This window comes from Phoxinus phoxinus, assembly GCF_949152265.1.
Source record: "Phoxinus phoxinus genome assembly, chromosome: 20".
In the NCBI taxonomy this organism is placed as follows: domain Eukaryota; kingdom Metazoa; phylum Chordata; class Actinopteri; order Cypriniformes; family Leuciscidae; genus Phoxinus; species Phoxinus phoxinus.
This window is the reverse complement of record NC_136895.1, coordinates 7,376,533-7,397,676: the sequence shown is the minus strand read 5'-3', so window position 1 is coordinate 7,397,676 and position 21,144 is coordinate 7,376,533. Positions and strand designations below refer to the sequence as shown.

The 21,144-nt window shown below is 41.4% G+C and overlaps 1 long non-coding RNA gene across 1 annotated transcript; it reads left to right on the top strand.

Moving 5' to 3' along the window:
• Positions 1-145: 145 nt before the first annotated feature.
• Positions 146-11,935, top strand: LOC306987656. The gene is made up of 5 exons (XR_013795214.1): positions 146-395; positions 722-760; positions 8,337-8,446; positions 10,362-10,420; positions 11,447-11,935. It is a non-coding gene; the product is annotated as an uncharacterized lncRNA (long non-coding RNA).
• Positions 11,936-21,144: the final 9,209 nt, after the last annotated feature.

Genomic DNA, 21,144 nt, shown 5'->3' with positions numbered 1-21,144 from the left:
AGCCTCGGTGTACATTTTAGGACATCCTCAGACCTCAACCATATGAAGACAAGGCATCATGCCTCAGACAGTTGACACGGTCGGGAACAGACCACACAATCGCACATCTGTATAAAAGTGAAATCAACGCATATTGACCTCGTGCACTGTAAAATATTTCCAGGATTTCACAACATATAACTGTAATATTTCACAATAAATTGCAGTATTACCAATTCACAGGCTTTTACTGTGATATTTCACAATATAATACCGTATTTAGACTTTTATTGTGAAAATAATGCAAGGCGGGACTATTACAAGAAACTACTGTGAATTCCGTCTTTTTCGCGCTGCAACTGCGTCATCTGAGCTCTCATCTCCTCCGTGGTCTCACTCGATGGATTCAGCGGCCGGTAAGTGTTTAAAATATCAAACTTTGTCATTTTGGTGGCTGTTTTTTTATATGATAGTGCATGTTATTTAAAAGTATGAACCAAATTAGCGTTTGTTGTAGGTGCTGTTGTCATGTTTTTGTAACTTAGCCGAAGCAGACTCGCGTCTAGGTTTGAGCGCGCAAATTTGAATGAACAGACGTTGGTTGTAGTGTTAACGTTAATTCTACCGTATTAAGTTAGTAAGGTTAACTGTGAGACACGTTAGCTAAAGTTACATCGTCGAAATTTTTACTTTTGCTTAATGCTTTTCTTAGTTTCTCTAACAGCGTTCTCTTTTCCCACAGCATTTTTCTATGGTGACCACCGGGAAATAAAGTTATAAGGTAAGCTGTGGCCTTATATGTGGGTATGACAGTTATTATCAACTATGTTGTGGGATGTGCCTCCAGTGTGTTTAGTTTAGGACAGCTCAGTGTGTGTGAATGAGAGTGAGTGAGTGCGCGTGTCCGAGATGCGCCCCTCCCCCCTGTATGACGCCCGCGAAACAGCGGATGAGAGTGGTGTGGGAATGATACGGTGACCAGTGCAGGTAGTTAGCTATGTGCAGTGTATTCCAGTGCAGCTAGGAAAATAAAGACACCCAAACTCTTCGGCAAGACGGCCTCTTTGTTTTTGTATGCAACCATCACACTAAACAGCGTGAAGTTTAGGGAATTAACCCCGGGAGGAAAACTTCCGGCCCTGGAGAAAACGGATCTCCCCTGTCTCTCCCAACCACGGTTAGGAGACAGAAGCAGGAAAGGTTAACATTGGCGACCACGAAGGGACTTTTCACGTTGTTAAAAGACTGGTGAGCATCGAAAATAAAAGGACAATAAAAAGTAAAGCCGAGTGACTGTGTAATACAACATGGCGGCCGCTCGCTATCCCTCCGATGTTTACGGACGAGAAACGAACTACTCAAACCCGTTCATGTCACTAACCAATGTTGAGGACAACAGTCAAGGTACTGTGAAAGCTTATGAACGAAAAGCTGAGAGAAAACGCGAACATTATAACCCATTCCTGTGTGATGAAAGTAGCACTAACACACTTGTTAATGGAGAAGATCTGTTCGCACCGTTCGAAAGCCCCGCCCCCTTTTCGCCCACAAATCCCTTTTGCAGAGGCAACAGGCAAAGCCACGGCTACGTGGGAAGGCCAGACATGCACATTTTCACATATCCTGCTCCAGACATGCCATTTAAGGGGCACTATGAAGTCACAAATCCCTTTGCCGATGCTCACATGGGAAGTTTTGTACATAGCACACCTGCTATATCCAAACCTGAAGCCAGTACGCTTCCCATGCCCTATTCTTTTATTAATCCAGACATGACTGGAAAACATGGACATTTCCCATTGCGCCAGCCCTGTCCCTCATCTCCAACACGTAAGAGCCGCTCTGCGCCCCGTCAGCCTCCTCTGTCGGACAGTGATGAGGACTATAACTCCAAAGAGAGAGTCCCCACTCTACGTCCCGGCCAGTACGATGGCAGCACACCATGGAGGGAGTTTCTGCACAGGTTTGAGAGCTGCGCGGAGGCAAATCACTGGTCAGTCAAAACAATGGTCATTCAGCTGAAATTCTGCCTCACCGGAGCTGCAGGCGCCATCGTCCACAGAAACCCTCGTTCATCCAAATGGGACTACCGCCGCCTGCTGGAGGAACTCGAAACTGCTTATGGCCCTTCTTCAGATCATGCAGCGGCTGTAGCAGTAGAGCTGAGGCAAAGAGTGCGTAAACATGGTGAGGCGCTTCATGTGTTCAGGGATGACATTTATGGAAAAGTAGCTATAGCTTATGGTGATTGGTCAGAGGCTGAGCAAGACGCTATAGCTGTGGAAGTTTTCACAAACGGCCTGGGTGATGCAGAGCTAGTTCAAAGACTGTTGGAAAAACGTCCAGCTACACTAGCCAAAGCTTATGAGATAGCCCACCGTCATGACACTACCAAAAGAGCTGCTAACTATGTCACCAGCATCATGCAGCCAGGGGCCCGCAACATCACTGAACGCAGGCCCCGGGCTGCTGTTGTCAGAGAAAAAGACAAAAATGAGACTGTGACTACCACGACCTCTGCAGTTAGCCCAGCACCCAATCACTTTGTTCCACGCGCATCTGCAAAAACATTTAAGCAGCACAAGAACTTTAAAAAGGGTGATATTCGCTGCTATAACTGTAATGGTTGGGGTCACAAACAGAGCCAGTGCTCGTCCCTTCAAAGAAATACAAATACTTTCTTTTCAAGCGCCGCCAAAGAAAGCCCGCTGACCAATGTGTTCCACCTTAAAAGCCAGAATCGTGAAATGAACATTCGCATGCGCATATCTGAGCTGGAGGTATGTGCGGTCCTGGACAGTGGAGCGCGGAGGAGCGTGCTGCCCCTTCACCAATACAACGCCATTCACCAAGACGTGAGACCACCGCTTCAGTCATCCATCGTAGAGACTTTGCTCGGGGTGGGACCGGGAGACGTGCCAGTGCTTGGTGAGGCCAAGGTACCGGTCAGTATCAACAACCGTCAAGTTGAAGTGGACTTCCTTGTAGCGGACATAGAGGGCAATGAGGTGCTGCTTGGCCATCCTTTCCTCACCCAAGCTGAGGCCCGCCTTGATTTCGGTAAGCACCGCATAATTCTGTTTGGGGAGGAAGTGCCCTACTTTCACCCAGAGGCTGTTCCAAAGTCACACGCTGTAAGAGTAGCCAGAACTGTTGTGGTTGAAGCGGGACAAGAGTACCTAGTCAAGGGCAACGTGCACGTTTGCAGAGAAGCTCAGGGAGACATGGTGCTTAGCCCCACGAAAGGCTTCGTTGAAAAGCACAAAATACTCATTGCCAGAGCCCTAGTCAACGCACAGCCCACCAACATCGTTCCATTACGCCTCTTTAACCCTGGCAACAAGGCTGTGACTATTAAAGAAGGTGCCATTGCAGGCCTCCTCCAGCCAGCTGAAGCTCTGTCTTCATCCAGTGTCCCCACAGCGGCAGACTTTCCAGCCAGCCCCCCTGCAGTTCCAGAGCACCTCCAGGAGCTCTATGCCCAGAGTTCCACTGACTTTAATGACAGTGAAAAACTTGAACTATTTAACCTGTTGTGCGCCTATGAAAGTGTCTTTTCCAGGGGACCTGGTGATCTGGGCCGGACCAGTCTTGTGCGGCATGACATCATGACCCGGCCGGGACCTCCAGTGAAGCAGCCTCCTCGTCGTATGGCTGGGGAAAAGCAGCAAAGCGCAGAACGGCAGATCAGTGACGGCCTCCAGAGCGGCATCGCCACACGCAGCCACAGCAGTTGGGCCTCACCGATTGTTATGGTGCGTAAAAAGGATGGGACTTATCGCCTTTGTGTAGACTATAGGGCACTCAACAGCCACACCATCACCGACGCGTACCCGCTACCCCGCATCCAAGACACGCTGGACACTCTTGCCACCGCCAAATGGTTCAGCACTTTGGATCTTGCGTCAGGTTATTGGCAAGTTGAGCTAACACCAAGAGCCCGCCGTGCAGCCGCCTTTTGCACCCGTAACGGACTATTTGAATGGAATGTTATGCCGTTTGGCTTATGTAACGCGCCGGCGACGTTCCAACGCCTTATGGACCGCGTCCTTGCCGGCATGCAGTGGGAGACCTGCCTCGTCTACCTGGACGACATCATCGTGCTGGCCAAGGATGTGCCTGAGATGCTGCAGCGACTGAGTCAAGTGTTCCAGAGACTTAAACAAGCAAATCTTAAACTGAAACCTGCCAAATGCTGCCTGTTCCGCCGCCAAGTTACCTATCTAGGTCATATTGTGTCTGAGCACGGTGTGGCCACTGACCCCAATAAAGTCAACAAAGTTCAAGCCTGGCCCACTCCCACATCAGTCCAAGAGGTCAGGCGTTTCATTGGCCTCGCCTCCTACTATCGCAGGTTTGTGAAAGACTTTGCCTCCATTGCCGAACCGTTACATAACCTGACGAAGAAGAATGCACACTTCCAGTGGCACGCTGAACACCAAGCCGCCTTCGACACGCTCAAGCACTGCCTCACCACAGCCCCTGTCTTAGGCTATCCACTGGACCATGGTGAAATGATCCTGGACACCGATGCCAGCGACACAGGTATCGGCGCTGTCCTGTCGCAAATGCAGGGTGGCACCGAACGTGTGTTGGCATACGGCAGCCGCAAACTAGCCAAAGCTGAACAGAATTATTGCACTACGAGACGGGAGCTGCTAGCCATTGTCGATTTCACATCTCATTTTCGGCAGTACCTACTTGGGAGGCCTTTCAAGGTACGAACCGATCACAGCAGCCTGCGCTGGCTCACGCGAATGAAAGAGCCGGAAGGTCAGTTAGCCCGGTGGCTTGAGAAGCTAGCGGAGTATGAGTTCGAAATCATCCATCGCCCAGGTCGCTTACACACGAATGCTGACAGTCTCTCCCGCAGGCCCTGCCGCCAGTCTTGTCCTTGTAATCTGCAGGAACCTTCCTCGCCACCGAGAACCACAAGTAACCAAGCAATTCAGTGTGATTTGGACTCTGACACCAGTTCCCTATTGCTGAGTCCGGTGGGGGTAAGCGCTGTCAATGTTACCAACACAGACACTTTAAAACAAACAGCGATTATTAATGTGACAAACACAAACGAGACCAGACTGTTTGCTGGCTGGAGTATGGAGGAGTTGCGCCAGGCTCAAGCTGCTGATACAGACATTGCACCAATCAGAGCTTGGTTAGAGGTCAGCAGCGAGCGGCCCCCGTGGGTCACAGTCTCCCCATGCAGCCCAGCCACCAAAACGTACTGGAGTCAATGGAGAAGACTTTACTTCAGAGATGGAGTACTGGTCCGCCGCTTTTACTGTTTAGACGACACACAGTTCTATCCTCAAATTGTTCTCCCACGCAAAATGCAACCCAATGTTATGCGCCAAATGCATGAAGGGCCAGTAGGTGGACATTTTGGTATTGAAAGGACTGTGGCCAGACTTCAAACCAGATACTACTGGTACCACATGAGAGAAGATGTGGCTCTCTGGTGCCGGACTTGTACAAACTGCGCATGCAGAGCCAGACCCCACAAGACTCCACAAGCGCCCATGGGAACTGTCAGAGTTGGAGCCCCCATGGAGCGCATTGCACTGGACATTATGGGCCCACTCAATGAGACAGAACGAAAAAACAGTTATATACTCGTAATACAGGAGTATTTCACAAAATGGACTGAAGTATTCGCAATACCTGACGAAAAGGCTGTGACAGTGGCAAACGTTGTTGCAACTGAATGGGTGTGCCGCTTTGGAATGCCTCACTCTCTGCACAGCGATCAAGGACGCAATTTTGAATCAGAGGTATTCCAAGAAATGTGCCGTTTGTTTGGCATCGACAAAACCCACACTACACCATTCAGACCGCAGTCCGACGGCCAAGTTGAACGTTTCAACGCCACACTCCAACGGATCCTGGCCTCCACTGCAGAACACTGTCACTGGGATTGGGACCTGATGATCCCATATGCAGTTATGGCCTACAGAGCAACCAAGCACAGCGCTACTGGTTTCACCCCCAACTTCATGATGTTCGGCCGCGAAATAAGTGAGCCAGTGGACCTTGTGGCTGGTTTGCCCCCGGATTCTGACCATGCACCTTCAGCCCCCGAGTATGTGCAACAAATGCGTGAGCGGTTGGAACTGGCTCACAACATCACCCGAGAAGCCCTCGGTGAGTCAGTCACACGTGCAAAAAGACAATACGACAAAAACGCTTGCCACACACAGTACAAAGTCGGTGATGCGGTGTGGTATCTCATCAAAGGAACACGTCATGTCAAAAACAAAGTCAAAAAGTTCCTCCCCTCCTACGAAGGACCTTACTTTGTTATGGGACATTTAGATGATCTAGTCTACCGGATCCAAAAGGGCCCCAGAGCTAAGGTCAAAGTCGTCCACCATGATCAACTCAAATGCTACCGCAGCCGTGAGCCCCTGGATAACACCTGGGTCCTGGACCAATCCCAGAACTGGACGCCTTCTGAGATCCTGCCACCCGCTGTGGACGGGCACCCAGCAGATCGGGAGGATCTCGGCTTGCACAGCCTCTACTCTATTGCCTCGAGTGATAGCCCCAGTGACTCGTCCACTCCACCTGCTACTAATTCTCACCTGATCGGGTCTCTTCAATCCACTCCTTCCCATGTGATACTTGACCATGGTGGGGGTGCGGTAGGAGAGCCAGACCACCAGGCTCCGCGCGAACCTCGGCCCCAACGTCAGCGCCGAGGACCGTGCCGTTATGGGGACTGGGTCACTGAGTGAGTCACCTATGACAGTTCATATTTGCACTAGAGACTTTACAGTTTACGTTTTTGGACTCTAGTCTAGTTTGTTCTATGCTTTTTCTACAAAAAGCACCCTTTTCACGTAAAAAAAAAAAAAAAAACTGAAGAGCTTTCAATGCTTTTACATGCTTGCACTTTATTGCATCCAATGTATGTTTTGATTATTACCGGAATAGTCAGGCAGTATTACCTCTGGTCACCGAAGAATAGGATTTAAAAGGTGATGTACTCTTATGTTTTATTTGAGACTATTTCATTTCTATAAATTTTCACTCCTGTGTTCACTGTTGAATGAGCTTTAGAACTTTTAGCACTGTTTAGGCACTTGTTAAATTAGTAAACCTACCTATTTGGATTTACATACTATTTGGGACACAGCTATCTCTTCACATTTTAGGCCTACAGATATAGAGAGTGTGTGCTAAGTATATTTAGATGGAATGGAATTAGTGTTAATTGCCAGTCCATGGTGGGGGTAGTGTTGTGGGATGTGCCTCCAGTGTGTTTAGTTTAGGACAGCTCAGTGTGTGTGAATGAGAGTGAGTGAGTGCGCGTGTCCGAGATGCGCCCCTCCCCCCTGTATGACGCCCGCGAAACAGCGGATGAGAGTGGTGTGGGAATGATACGGTGACCAGTGCAGGTAGTTAGCTATGTGCAGTGTATTCCAGTGCAGCTAGGAAAATAAAGACACCCAAACTCTTCGGCAAGACGGCCTCTTTGTTTTTGTATGCAACCATCACACTAAACAGCGTGAAGTTTAGGGAATTAACCCCGGGAGGAAAACTTCCGGCCCTGGAGAAAACGGATCTCCCCTGTCTCTCCCAACCACGGTTAGGAGACAGAAGCAGGAAAGGTTAACAACTAGATAAATTATAGTGTTGTGAATTTGGGCAAATAAATGCTGAAATACAGTTCAAATTTCATAAATTCATCTCAAATTAGTAACGTTAGCTGAACTTCATAATTTTCTCCCCTGCTTTGTGTGTGAAACGGAGCAGCCATTTGTCTGTCTCGTCAACAGAAAAATGAAGTGTGTTGCAAAACAACTGGATGCTTTTATTGTGAAAAAGATATAGTAAATTAAATGTTTATCACTGAATTAGTGGAGATTAGTTGTGCTATTCTACATTAAAAACAGGTCGACATCTGGAGATATTAGGAGCCATTTTGTCTGAACGGGTAATAACGTTAACTAATTCTAGGAGGAAGAGTACGTTCAGTTACAAGCAGAAACAGACATAGGGAGATGGACAGGCCAACATACTCTTAATGTTACTCCATCCTCTGCAAACAGTACGTGCACGTTGTTGTGTGCATAATGCTTGACCTGGGTAAATCACACACCTCTACTTTGTTGCCAGACTATTTTTGACTGTGTGTTTGTGATGGAAAAATGTTTTTCAGTTGCTGTTAACGTTATTTAAATGTTTGCTGTTTAACTAAATCAAAGTAATGTCAGCTTGTTAAAACTGAGCTAACTTTAGTTTAGCTTTGTACTGTAAATCCAGTGACCCACTAAAGGTGGTGACTGGGACTGACACCTTTTTCATCCCACTTGAATAAAACTAACAGCTTTCTTCTGTCTTTTTGTTTATAGGTGCTTCTTGGGCATCAACCCAGAGATGGCAGAGGCAGAGAGGACACATAAACCAGCAAGTCTGCACACTGATCAGGGAGCTCTTGACTTTGAACGGATGTCAATCTAATGTAAGCAATCTAAACTTCAGAGCGGACTAACGAAACACTGTCTCTGTGTTAAGCTAGATATAGGCTAGTTCTGCAGTAAGATGTTTATTGAAGCTATTAAAGGGTTAGTTCACCCACAAATTAAAATTCTGTCATTAATTACACTCCCTCATAGGGCTGGGCGATATGGCCAAAAAAAAATATCACAATATTTTTTTTTATATCAGTCGATATCGATAAATGTCAAATCTTTATTTATTTCAAGTTTAAAGACAGATTTGTACTCCTAAGTGAAAGCTGTAGAAACCAGAGCGTTGTGTTTTTAAACTACTCTTGTCAGAACATATGACAAACACTTGCCAAACAGGTGAACATTTCACAAATCCGAGGTAGAACATTCAAACATTTGTCATTTTTCCTTAACAAAATAAATATCTTTATTTCAGTAGTATTAGCTTGAGTTAGGATGCAGATTTACTTTATACAATTTATGTTCATTAACAAAAACAGTAACATCTGTTAAAAAAAAGTAACAACATTATTTTTATTTGGTAAAATGTAATATTCTTTAGTTTTATTAAAATTAACCATTGGTCATCCAGCATCATGCATTTAGATCATCATGATAACCACAGATAAAATGTAACTTTATGGTATTTATGAAAACCAGTAGCCTAAATACATTATTTAAAACGAATTATATTCCATTAGTCCTTTAATACATTGTCTACATTAATAATATTATACAATTCAATATATATATCCCACATTTCATGATGCAGTTAATATTACTAGGCTAACGTTAACGTTAAATCCGTGGTAAATGATGGGAATGTGTAGACGGAGAAGCTTCTGACTGTATCGTTGTGCACAGTGCTTCTCCTGTTCGTCAGCGCGGTCTCATCTGCCTTTAAACTGGTTTAAATCACTGAGACATTTGTGTTCCTCGCTGAATTCAAGCGCTCTCACTGGATCTAGTGATCGAGGCCGATCAGAGTAAACGCGTCTGCTCGAGTGAGCTCGCGCTCACGCTGCCGTTTGGACTTTGAGCCGAGCGGATAAACGGTCCGTGTGGCGCGCGGTTCAAATGAGATTCGTTCCGCTTTTGGCGCAAAAACATTATCGAACATTTATCGAACTCCTGATATCGTTTTATCGAGAAAAATTATATTGCGATAATTATCGTTATCGTTTTATCGCCCAGCCCTAGCCTCGAGTGGGTTCACGTAACGCGTCTGTGTTGCACGTCACCACATAGGCTCATATTGGCCGGCGCTGGTCATGTGTGTGACGCGTGTGATGTGCAACACAGACGCACTGAGCAGTTACACTACGTGAACACACTCAGGCCCACGGAGAACATAATGAATAGTGGAATAATGTCGTTAATTTTTTTTGCGCACAAAAAGTATTCTCGTCGCTTGATAATCATATGGTTGAGCCACTGTAGTCACTTGGACTATTTTAACAATGTCTTTAATAACTTTCTGGGCCGGCAAGTTTCAATCCCTTAAGAAGCCTATGGAAGAGTGATCCAGCTCTCAGATTTCATCAAAAATATCTTCGTTTGTGTACATGAACGAAAGTCTTGCGGGGTTGGAACAACATGAGGGAGAGTAATTACTGACAGAATTTTAATTTTTGGGTGAACTAACCCTTTAAATGATGCTAAAGTTAAAGCAATATATTTGTGCAAACACAATTTGTCAAATGTGGGAACAAGCTTATTTCATAAAAGTGCTTTTATGCTTTTATTACCATACTTTGCACTGTAAAATAGGGCTGCAGCTAACATTTTACTTTGAGTATTTTATATGAAGCTTCAAGTGAATAATTCAAAACTGCTTTTCTTTTCTTTTTATGGAAAATGTAAAAATGCAGAAAGTTTTTGTTTTGTTTTTGTGAAACTGTTTCAGTTTTCTTATCTGCATTTCAGTTCTTCCAGAAAATTGGCGAATACATGCTGATTTAAGGTGTTTCCAGGATTCCTTAAAGGTATAGTTCAGCAAAAAAAGAAAAAATGCTGTCCTTAATTATGCACCCTCGTGCCGTTCCAAACCTGTAAGAACTGCGTTCATCTTCGGGACACAAATTAAGATATTTTTAATGAACTCCAAGAGCTTTCTGTTCCTCCATTGGTAGCCTACGCAACTAATATATTCAAGCCCCAGAAAGGTAGTAACGACACCATTAAAGTAATCCATGTGACTCCAGTAGTTTAACCTCAATTTATAATTTAAAACCATAATTTACCTCTGTTTACAAAATTATATTATCTAAAGCACATTCACGGAACAACACCCAGTCTCGAGTCAACACAATATGCGTGCGTCGTAGTGCTCCTCCTCGTTGTTGCAAAAACAAAGCACCCGCATCGCTTCATAAAATTGGTTAAACCACTGCAGTCACATGGATTACTTCAATGATGTCTTTCCAATCGTTCTGGGCCTTGAATGTGTTAGTTGCATTGCTCCCAATGGAAGGTCAGAAAGCTCTCAGAATATCATTAAAAATATCTTCATTTGTGTTCCGAAGATGAACAAAGGTCTTATAGGTGTGAATGTACATGAGGGTGAGTAATTAACAAAATAATTGTTATTTTTGTGTAAACTAACCCTTTAAGCAAAATTGTCCAATGTGTTGAAGCTGAAATACATTATAGAAGCACATTACATGGATGCCAAACGAGATGTTGCAGGATGTGTAGTTCACCCAAAAAATTAAACAGCTGATGGGGCCACATTGACTTCCATAGTATATATATATATATATATTTTTTTTTTTTTTACTATGGAAGTCAATAGGGCCCATCAACTGTTTCATTTTCAATTCTCAAAATATATTTTTTGCTCAAATAAAGAAAAACTCAAACCAGTTTGGAACAACTTGAGGGCGAGTAAATGACAGAATTTTCAGTTCTAGGTGAACTATCCCTTTAAGTAAGATTTTAGCTTGTCATTGGGAGTATAAATTGAATCAATTTACTTCTCTTTTCTAATACTGATTCTTCATTTTGTTCAGGAAGAACCAGCTACATCACAACCCACTGTGCAGACTTTGGGACGTCTTGACTGGACGTGTCTTCAGTGAGAGGAGAATCTTCAGCGATGTGAAAATGGAGGGATCTGAAATTGGCGAGCAGTTGGGGTGGATTTTATTCACGCTGAAAGGCAGTCTGGATACCATAGACCAGATTTTCGCCTCATCTAGGTTCGCCTCATCTGTTGGGTCTTGGGTTCCTATGTTATTTGTTTTGTTTTGATGGTATTACTTTTTTCATTTGCTCCGGTCATTGTTTGGCTCTCCGTTTTTACTTGCCATATCGCCACTGAATATGTTGGACTGCCCTTCTGGTCAAGACCTTCACTTCTACCTATTTTTTTGTTATTTAGCTCTGGCTGTGTTTTTTGGACTGCCATCTCGTTGCCTACTCTTGCCCGCTGTTATGCAACGACTCTTGCAACGTTTGTTATATTGTAACAATTTTATTGAAAATAAAATCAATTGTGGAAACTATTGTTTAATCTTTTTTTTTACTACTTTTGTCATCATATTGCATTACTGTATTAAATTGTAAGTTTACAGTTAATTACTGGCTACTAATTGCATTACTTTTACAGCTGAAACACAATAAATTACTGTTCAAGTTACAGCTGATAACTATATTTATACAGTTATGCACTGTGAAATTACAGTAATGATGTGATATCATTAACTGTGAAATCACTGTACACAACTGTCATTTTGCTGTAATTTACATTAAAATTTCTTACTGTAAATTACTGTGAAAGTAATGCAATTAGTAGCCAGTAATTTACTGTAAAATCACAGCAGAATTTTTTACAGTGTGGGTTTGTGTAAACATTTATAGTTTATAAATGGGTTTTTTGTGACATTTATAGTGCGATTTGATTAAGGCTATTTAGGCTTAGGCTACATTTAAATTTACACAACACATTGACTGATAGGCTAGAGACAGACAGAGTATAACTTACATATAGTGACACATTAATAGCAGTTTCAGTCTGTGTTATGTTATGTAATCTGAATCATGTAATACGTCATATATGCCGTCAGGTTACTAATTGCTGTTTTTATTCAGAGCCACAAATGTCAACATCAGACCCATTATCATCATCACCATCAACATCAACACCAGTAGAAACACAGGACAGTTTATGGGAACTTTTTGATACTCGTATCCATCAAACAGTGCCACAGTGGAAGTGAAAAAATACATCAACGATGCGTATTTGCCCAGAACTCATGATCCACTAACTTACTGGAAAGAGAGAGCAGTAATCTTTCCTCATTTGTATGTCCTAGCTAAAAAATATATTTGCATGCCAGCGACAAGTGTCCCTTGTGAAAGGATTTTTTCAAAGACTGGAGAAATTATCTGTAAAAAAAGAAGTAGGCTAAGTCCTTCTACATCAGAGAAATGTATATTTTTGATTTTTGAATAAAAGTGAGACATTGGTGGCTTGATTTCTTTTAATAATATTCATTTTGCAGGACCAAAACAACAGCTTACAATATAAAGCTTCACATATTAGAAAAATACAATAATAAAACAACAACAACAACACGTTTTAATGGCTCGTTGTCACGGTTGTTTCAGATCAACACCTGTAAGTGACCACTAGGTGTCACCGTGGAGTCGGGTGTCGGATTGATTCGAAGCCTCGAGACAATATGGCACATTTGGTTCAACTGTTTCATTGCTTCACGAAGCCTCGATCTGCCCACCACTACAAGATCTCAACTAAAGCCAACACTTATCACCATCATGGTGACTACAAATTAAACAATAATTCATCAACATCGAAACCTAATTCTCGATACCGTCTGCTGCCGAGGCCTGTGCGCGTCCGCCGGGTGTAGCGCCCTGCTCGCACACGTGACCAGTGTTGCCAGATTGGGACGGTGATTTCCAGCCCAAAAGCTCACCAAAACCCGCCCACTACAAGTAAAAACCGCCCAAAATTTTACTACCAAAATAATGTGATATAATTGTATGGCCATGTCATTGAGAAGCACAATTAGTATATCCTTAAAACAAAATAACGATGATAAAAAAAAAAAAAAAAAAAAAAAATCCCAGGAAAACGGATAAAAAAAATAAAAATAAAAAAAATTCCCAGGAAAACGGATCAAAACGGATTTGACACTGTCAAAACGGCAATCAAGAAATTAACCGATGACTTTAACCCTCGGAAGTACACAGAACAAAACGCAGAATTTAGCAGTCAAAACTGATTAATCGTTGATTCAAACCTTTTTCAGCCGCTGTCAGGGACAAGTAGAGAGTGCATGCAGTCTGGACGGTGTAGAAGTTGCAGATGTCTGGTTAGGCTAGTGTGCAATGTGCATATGACCATGGAAAGGAGTCGTCCCATATTCAATTTCAATTCAAGTCATTCAACTGTGCTCTCATCTTTATATTCACCATCGAGTCATCAACATGTGTACGTTTTTAGAGTTGCTCACTATCTCACTCTTTACTGTAGATGCAACTTACTGTATGTCACTTTAGCATTAGCGATCACTTGAATACAGTCAGCTACAAGTTATCGCGCTAAATCACGTCTTCCTGCTGATCGCTCGTTGATTGGCTAAAAGTGCGTGCTCGTCGGTGACGTCAACACCAACGCCAGCTGACTCTGCACTGCATGGGCGTGTGTGTTGTAATGTCATGGTGACTGATTTTATGGACTACATGCACACTTTAGTTTAGTTTTTTAACCAATTAGATTTTAAAATGTAGATGTTTGAAAACCGCCGAACTGACCCCAAACCAGCCCAAATTTTGTCCACCCGCCCAAAGCCTTTTTTACCCGCACAATCAAATTCAAAACCGCCCAATTGGGCGGGAACCCGCCCAATCTGGCAACACTGCACGTGACCAGGCAGGTTTTTGAATTAACCCCCTCCCCTTCCTTATGAAACTAAACATACCAAGTTATCTCTGCTAAACCTGATTAGTGCAATGAATCTTTCAGCTAAATAGTACAAACAACTAATGTTGTTTAGTAATGATAGCAGGTTTTTTACTAAATATAAAATAATTAATGATCACTCGTAAGTTTAATCAGAAACAAAATCTGCAGGGTTTACAGTGCAGGGGCCTCTGAACTCTTAATCAGGTATAAATCCCTTTTTTAATTGATTATTAACCTGTTTAATTGACATAGTTTAAATGACAGAGTTCAAGATAAATATTTTCATATTTATATATTCAGATTTTCAACTACTGGAGCAGCCAGTTAGCACAGACTATGCTAACAACACCGCGCACTCATAGCGCGCACTGAGTCCGATTTCCCTCACTCGTTTTCATTCACTCCCTCAAGTGATTATTATAGGGGCTGGTACATGATTGCATACGAGCAAACAACCATGTCTGTACGATGTTCTGCTGCTGAGATATGGCTTATTCATGTTGTTCAGGTGGTTGCTAGGGTATTCTGGGTGGTTGCAAGGGTGTTGCTAGGCGGTTGCTAGGGTGTTCTGGGTGGCTGCTATGGTGTTCTGGGTGGTTGCTAGGGTATTTGGGTGGTTGCTAGGGTGTTATGGGTGGTTGCTATGGTGTTGCTAGGGAGTTCTTAGGTATTTTGGGTGGTTGCTATGGTGTTGCTAAGGTATTCTCTCTATATGGCTCTGGCTGATACCCATGGGCTGATATCGGACACAGCCAATGACGTCAAGGCTGCAATGTGATTGGATATCAAGGTACATGTGATCCAAGTTGGCTTTTTCCAAGGGTAGAGCCAGGGACCCTCATATCTCCCAGCAGCAGGGGCGGACTGGCCATCTGTGAGATCTGGAGAATCACAGAACGGCCGGTACTCCAGGACGACCGGCGGGCCGGCCCACCACCCGACACGCACACAGTCATCACATGTTTTTTTCCGTTAACGCGGCCGCGGGTAAAAAACGGAAAGAAAAGGGCGGGGCTGAGAAGGCGAGATACATTTTTTTTGCGGAATTTAGATACTGAAACCGCTAAATGAACCCGCTGAAATCTTTAGCAGCACAGCCAGCAGCAGCACCTCGCAGTTAAATATTAGCAGAAGTGAAGAAGTGAGGCAGACAGATATGCAGCAACATGCCACCAGTGATGATGAGGGACAGAAAGAGGAGCTGGTTCCACAGGTAGATCCAGGGCAAGTAAGTATGGAACATGAGAGGAGAAAGAGAGTTACTTATGTTGTGAAATATGTTGTGAAATATGTTGTGCTTTTACTTTTAAAAATGTTGGTAACGTTACAGTTAATGCTTACAAACTTTGAAGATTTTGAATACAGAAGTTACATTTGTAATGGTGTATTTTCATTTAGATGTGGTATTATTATTTGTGCAAGATTAATTAGTGCATAAATTAATTAAGATTATTAAGTAATAAATTCATTTTAAGACAGCATGGAATAGATTATATAATATGCTGTTATAACTATTTCACTGACCGCAGTCAATTTGTTTTTATGGGTGGTTATAGGTCCAAAGTTGGTTCTGTTCATACGGGTGTTCCACAAGGGTCAGTATTGGGTCCCATCCTCTTTAGTTTGTACATCTATCCACTTGGTCAATTACTACAATCTCTCAACCTTAACTATCACTTTTATGCTGATGATACACAGATTTATATACATACTAGACCGGGTCAGCAAGTAAACGTTGGGCATCTTTCTAACTGTATTGCTGAGATAAAGATTTGGATGTCCAATAATTTTCTGTCTCTAAATGGCTCAAAAACAGAAGTTATGCTCCTTGGATCTCCACATCAACTGCGAAAGGTTGGGTCTCCTACTCTGTCTGTTGATGGTGTTGCACTGGAGTTTAAGACCAAATTAAAAAATCTGGGTGTCATATTTGACGCCACACTGTCATTTGAGCCTTTTGTCCAGAACACAGTTAAGACATCTTTTTATCACCTCAGAAATATAGCCCGGCTACGTCCTATGTTGTCCTTTTCGGTAGCTGAGAAGTTGATAAACTCTTTTGTCTTCTCGCGCATTGACTACTGCAATGGTCTTCTAGCTGGGGTATCTAAATCATCATTGGATAAATTGCAATATCTTCAAAATTCAGCTGCTAGAGTACTATCTGGGGTCAGGGCCAGGGACCATATAACCCCGGTCTTGGAGTCCCTGCACTGGCTACCTGTTAGGCACCGTATTGATTTTAAAATCCTTTTGCTGGCCTATAAATCTCTGCACAATCTGGCACCCCAGTATTTGACTAACTTATTAATCCCCTACACACCACGTCGCAATCTGCGCTCCTCACAGAGTGGTCTTTTGGTTGTTCCGAAGACACGGCTTCATACGTGGGGTGACCGAGCATTTTCCGTCTATGCTCCTAAGCTCTGGAATTCTCTCCCGGCCAACATCAGGGAAGCAAATACACTAGTGACTTTTAAATCTCGTCTTAAAACTCTTTATTTTAGGATTGCTTTTACCTGAACTTGATTTTATGTGTTTATTTTTTATTTTATTTTATTTTTTATTGTATCTTCATTGTGTTTATTCAATTGTTGTTATGTTTGTCTGTAAAGCGCTTTGAGAAAGCTACTTTTAAAGGCGCTATACAAAATAAATATATTATTATTATATTATATAATCTAGTCCATGCTATCTTGGAATAAAAACTTTTTTTTTTTTTTTTTTTTATCCATTCCATCATTTGTTTATTCAGGTTGAGCTTAGACCAAGAGCAGAGAAAGACACCCACTCCAGCTCAACTTTAAATTACTTTAAGCGCCCCAAGTCAGACAGTCACAACCTAGAGGTTTTTTTACACAAGACTGCAGTGTGTTGAGACCTCCATTTATATGTAGTATTCAAGTTAATCTAGAATGATATGCTTTTAACACAACATCAAAGGGCTATTGCTATAATTTGGATGGTATAGTATCATGAGCCTCAATAAAAGTCTTGTGACACTCATGCCAGGCGTTATTGTTGTTGTTGACGAGTTTCCGCGTGCCGATTGCTTTGGGCCGGGCCTAGTCAAAGTCCAGGGCCGTTTTTTAGTCCCAGTCCGTCCCTGCCCAGCAGTGTTGGGGAAAGTAACTTTTAAAAGTAACGCGTAACGATATTGCATTACTCACAAAAATGTAAATAATTGCATTACTTAGTTACTTTTTATGAAAAGTAATGCGTTACATTACTTTTGCGTTACTTTTTTTTTCACCTGGGCTGGGCCTGCTTGTCTGTTTTTTAATAACAACAACAAAAAGTTATATTTTGGGAAAATGTTAAGGTCCTTTCACATCAAAAGTGAACTGAATAAGCCTCGGGCTGAAGGAAATGCATATTTACTCCTGTACAGTAGAGGCGCCGATAGAAGTTCAACGCTCTTATTTCTAAATCTAATCTAAAGTTATTTTTGCTTTTAGTATGGTTGAATTAGATCATTGAAGTTCAGCAGCAAAGACATTGGTTAATAAAGTGAGATTAAATACATGTATATTTGTGTAATTTAATATAGTTAATTATAAAAGGTTTGCGGAAAATCTTGAGATTGCATTTTACTGTTTTCATTCATTTTGAGGAATACTGAATGTTTTCATGCAAGTGAGATGAGTAAATGTATGTTCACATTTAGTCTAGAACTAAAATACACACACACACACACACACACACACACACACACACACAAGCTTTCATTTCTATCCTTGTGGGGACATTCCATAGGCGTAATGGTTTTTATACTGTACAAATTGTATATTCTATCCCCTTACACTGCCCCTATCCCTAAACCCAACCATCACAGGAGACATTCTGCATTTTTACATTTTCAAAAATATATAATTTAGTATGTTTATTAACCCATTCCCCTCATGGGGACCGCTGGCTGGTCCCCACAATGGAGGTGATCTCAGGTTTTACTATCCTTGTGGGGACATTCGGTTCCCACAATGCATAATAAACCAAGCCACACACACACACACACACACACACACACACAACATGGGGACAGGAGAGCTGTCAGTCAATAAAGGGAAAAAGTATCTAGCGTTACTTATTTGAAAAGTAACTTGAATATTTACTTGTAAATTGAAAAAGTAATGCGTTACTTTACTGGTTACTTGAAAAAGTAATATGATCACGTATATGGCAAGCCGTTTTAGCTTAAATTGTACCCAGCATTACTCGTCGTAATTGCATTTTTACTAGTAAGAATTCAATTGTAGAGCTCTCCAATTCAATTCTTACTAGTAGCAATTACAATCAGAGAGCTCTCTAATTCAATTCTTACTAGTAAAAATTACAATTAGAGAGCTCTACAATTCAATTCCTACTAATAATAATGTAATTGCAGAGCTCTGTAATTGAATTATAGAGCTCTGCAATTGCATACTTACTAGTAAGAATTCAATTAGAGAGCTCTACAATTCAATTCTTACTAGTAGCAATTACAATTAGAGAGCTCTACAATTTAATTATTACTAGTAAAAATTACAATTCAGAGCTCTACAATTCAATTATTACTAGTAATAATTGCATTAGAGAGCTCTTTAATTAAATTACAGAGCTCTGCAATTGCATTATTACTAGTAAGAATTTAATTAGAGAGCTCTCTAAATCAGTTTTTACTAGTAATAACTGCATTAGAGAGCTCTCTAATTGAATTGTTACTAGTAATAATGCAATTGCAGAGCTCTGTAATTTAATTAGATTGTAATTCTTACTAGTAAAAACTGAATTATAGAGCTCTACAATTCAATTCTTACTAGTAACAATTACAATTGGAGAGCTCTTTAATGCAATTATTACTAGTAAAAACTTGTATTCATTAGATGCAAAACAGATTGCACCCATTTCATATTTTTCAAAATAAAAGCCCTGTTAGGCGTGGTTAGATATAACAAATTGCATTCATATTAGGCTACTGTTATGACGACGACTGAGGGATAGGAGCCAACATCTTCAACCATGTTTTTAATTGAAAAACATATATTTCTGGTATATAACCTGTGTTCTTTCCATAGACCGTATAAAGGTTCTTTTAATGACTTAACTTCCTTCCATTTTGTTCTCTCGGATGTGTCATTGCTTGTGCTGCACGAGTGCCCACTACTGGCTGATACCTTGGAATGGGTTGGAAATGTAATGGCCTCAGCACTTAATCACTTGGAATTCGCTATGGAGATTTGTTATTTCGTTTTTTTCATTGTATTTGTTTTACGCACCATTCGATAGGCCTGTATAAATGGTTGAGCTGTTGGATAAAATAATAATAATAATAATAATAATTACACAAATGAAAACGTGTACACAATGAAATAACTGTTTAAAAAAGTTATCTTAGTAGTTTTTTTTAATGCTTCAACTTTACAAACATGGTAATCCCAGAATATAACAAATCATGTACAACCTTAGGTTGTTCATAATCTGTAACAAAATGATCCAAAGCTGGAGTTAAACGCAGTCATGCGCGGTCACTTTTGATGTTGTTTTTTTGTTTCAGGGCGCGCATTTATCCGGTGCCGCGCCCCTTTCATTAAACAGAGAACAAATGGAAGCGTTATCCGTGATTAATGCAGTCAGAAGAAAGATTTTATCTATTAAAAGAAATTTTATTCGTGGGAACTGCACGCTTTATGATTTAAGGGTGATCGACTCGTTGCTTAACAATGTACAGAGAATAAGCCATGATGATTTGGAGAAATACAGTGATCTCCTTGACAGCCTATTACGGACAGCCATCACCTCCTGACTGCTGCAACTCTTGTCGAAAACGCGAAACTGCGCTTAAAACGCGATCAAATGCAGATAATGCAGCCTGCTGTGTTCCGTCGCCACCTTGTACTTCGTCCATTTTGATAATGTCTGTGCGCCAATTTTTCCCGCCTGCCTATTTATACCTGCCAGATGAATAAACATGAGGCACTATTATCATAATGAGATGGCACTGAATAGTGAGCTCTCTAATTCAACTGTTACTAGTAGGAATAGCTATTGTAGAGCTCTCTAACTGAATTGTTACTAGTAAGAATTTATTTCGAGAGCTCTCTAATTGTAATTATTACAATTTACAATTAGTAACAATTTAATTAAAGATCTCTGCAATTGAGTTGTTACTAGTAATAATTGAATTTAAAAGCTCTGCAATTGAGTGGTTACTAGTAAGAATTTAATTGGAGAGCTCTCTAATTGTAATTCTTACTAGTAACAATTGAAATAGAGAGCTCTCTAATTGAATTAAAGACCTCTGCAATTGAGTTGTTTCTAGTAAGAATGCAATTGCAGAGCTCTTGAATTCAATTCTTACTAGTATCAATTACAATTAAAGAGCTCTACAATTTAATTATTACTAGTAAGAATGCAATTGTAGAGGTCTTCAATTAAATTAGAGAGCTCTCTAATTGAATTGTTACTAGTAAGAATGCAATTGCAGAGCTCTTTAATTCAATTCTTACTAGTAACAATTACAATTAAAGAGCTCTACAATTCAATTATTACTAGTAACAATTACAATTAGAGAGCTCTCTAATTAAATTCTTACTAGTAAGAATGCAATTGCAGAGCTCTTTAATTCAATTACAGAGCTCTGCAATTATACATATCTTTAATTCGTTTTTTTACTAGTAAAAATTCAATTAGAGAGCTCTGTAATTGCATTCTTACTAGTAATAATTGAATTGTAGAGCTCTCTAATTGTAATTGTTACTAGTAATAATTGAATTGTAGAGCTCTTTAATTGTAATTGTT